A 2,500-nucleotide genomic window follows, 5' to 3' on the forward strand; every position below is an offset into this window, starting at 1 on the left:
TCATCATCATCATCATCATCATCATCATCATCATCATCATCATCATCATCATCATCATCATCATCACCATCATCATTATCATCATCATCATCATGGGTTCCCTACTACATATTATGATCGTCACAAATACAATGCAATAAAATAGAAAACAAAATGTTATGCTAGATAAATTAAATAAATAATGAAAATCAGACTGATAAACACATGGACAGATAGACAGGATAGATGGTTAGATAGATAGATAGATAGATAGATAGATAGATAGATAGATAGATAGATAGATAGATAGATAGATAGATAGATAGATAGATAGATATATAGGTAGATAGATAGGTAGATGGATGGATGGCTTGATAGATAGAAATATTTCTATATAGACAGAAAGCTCGAAAGTAGTGCCGCGCTGAAGACCGGTCTGGACCGCGGTCCGACGGTCTTTTAGCTGTGAACCGAAGACCGGTCCCAGAGGGGAAGACCGGCGGCGGTCCTCACTTCTTATCACCTTTCAACTAGTGCGGGGCGGTCCTTGCAAGGACCACGGTCCTACGGTCTCGCGCCATAGCCTACTACTTCCCCAGCGATTCGTTGCTTCGGTTGCCTATCTTCCACCAATCACCACCCATCCCACTTAATTAATCGCACCCACCCCCCTTTGCCATACACTAAACGACACAGACGACCATACAGGCAGACGACCACCAACCTCCACTCCGCAAACCGCCCTTTCGTGTGTGAGATGGGGGGAACAGGAGGCGCACGCCTTGGACGATTCCATTATACGGGGTAAATTTCAAAATTTACTACACCATAATGATCGCAATGACAATGATCTATGGTGAAGGCATGACCCCTCTTCTCTAATGGGTTATTGTTTGAAATGTATGTGACTACTAAAGATGTGTGTGTTTGTGTGTGTGTGTGTGTGTGTCGAACCTAGCAAGTAGCAAATCCGATTTTTTGTTTTCTTTTGTCCATCTCTTGTCACCACTCCTTTCTATCGCAGTGTTGTCATTTAAAATAATACAATAATATTAAAATTTCGTTTGGTGTTTTTACTAATCAAATAATATGAGTTTCATTAGTTTCTTCCTTCCAAAAAACCCAGTTATAACGTCTGAATTTTTAAAAAGTCCAATAGAATATTTGGGGACCCCGATAGCTCAGTTGATAGAGCACTCTCTTTATACGCAAAGGGCCAGAGATCGATCCCGGGTGCAGTCGATTTTTTTCTGAATCCCTGTCTACTCAGCAATGAATGGGTAGCTGAGTTTGTTAGATCTGGCGAAAAGTCACCATCGACCCCTCTTATTAACTCATCCACCCCCTCTTATTATAACTTCACGTCTCTCTCTTACTCTTCAATGTTCGCTGCCCTCTAATGTGTGTGTGTGTTGGGGGGGGGGGAGGGGAGGGGGGGGGGGTAGGAGTTGCGTGTGTGTATCAATGGGGATAAATTTCAAATTTTATTAAATTATCGAAGTAACAATGAAGTACGGTGAGCAAATAAAGAAGGCATCACCCCTCTTCTCTAATTAGGTTACAATTTGAAATGAGTGTGACTACTCCGTGTGTTTTACTCCTGTAGACCACGGTTTTCATCGTGTAGCGGTCTTAACGGTTCAAGAATGAACGATCCCACGGTCTCAAAGGTCAAACCGGTTCGAATTTCCAACAGTCTCTCAGGAATGTTCAATGTCGAAAAGGACCGGTCCTAGGACCGGTCCTTGCGGTCTTCATTTCCCAAGGACCGTAGGACCGTGGTCCTTAAGCTTGCCAAGGACCGCCCCGCACTACTCGAAAGTCAGACAGAAAGGCAGATGGATAGATAAATAGATAGAAAGATAGATAGGTAGATAGATATATAGAAAAATAGAGAGATAGAGAGATAGGTAGATAGATAGATAGATAGATAGATAGATAGATAGATAGATAGATAGATAGATAGATAGATAGATAGATAGATAGATAGATAGATAGATAGATAGATAGATAGATAGATATAACATTTAAAAACCCCCACAAAATAATAGAGCTCAACTTTCACATAAAAAGAGCTGTAAATAAAACATCTCAAATGTAATTTTTGTCAGCTTCCAGCACAGTATAGTTGTATGCTATAGCGATCTTCAAGAACATGTTCATTTCCAGGAGATTGCGATAGCATGAAACAGTACTGTAGAAGTTGAGGTAAATCACATTTCATTTCTTTAAGAAAGCTAGACAAAGAGATGAACATATATATATATATATATATATATATATATATATATAATATATATATATATATATATATATATATATATATATATATATATATATATATAACAGTATAACAGAAAAAACATTCACCAGAGCCATCACATTCGCAACAGAGCACACCGACATCGACCAAAACACCATAAACATAATCAAACACGCAATTTTCTGGACCAAGAAAAAATGCCAATTTGACGTCACCATGGGTGCATACGACGGAGCAGAAGTGTGCGAACTAGTGGGC

At 39.4% G+C, this 2,500-nt stretch overlaps 1 protein-coding gene across 3 annotated transcripts in view; it reads right to left on the reverse strand.

Annotated features, from left to right (window-relative positions):
• The window catches only part of LOC144962839 (G-protein coupled receptor 157-like), a 12,840-nt gene that overhangs the window by 3,145 nt on the left and 7,195 nt on the right, over positions 1 to 2,500 (reverse strand). The window lies entirely within an intron of this gene.

Source organism: Berghia stephanieae, chromosome 1 (assembly GCF_034508935.2).
Source record: "Berghia stephanieae isolate SIO BIC M18660-M18661 chromosome 1, UCSD_Bste_1.3, whole genome shotgun sequence".
NCBI classification, from domain to species: Eukaryota; Metazoa; Mollusca; class Gastropoda; order Nudibranchia; family Aeolidiidae; genus Berghia; species Berghia stephanieae.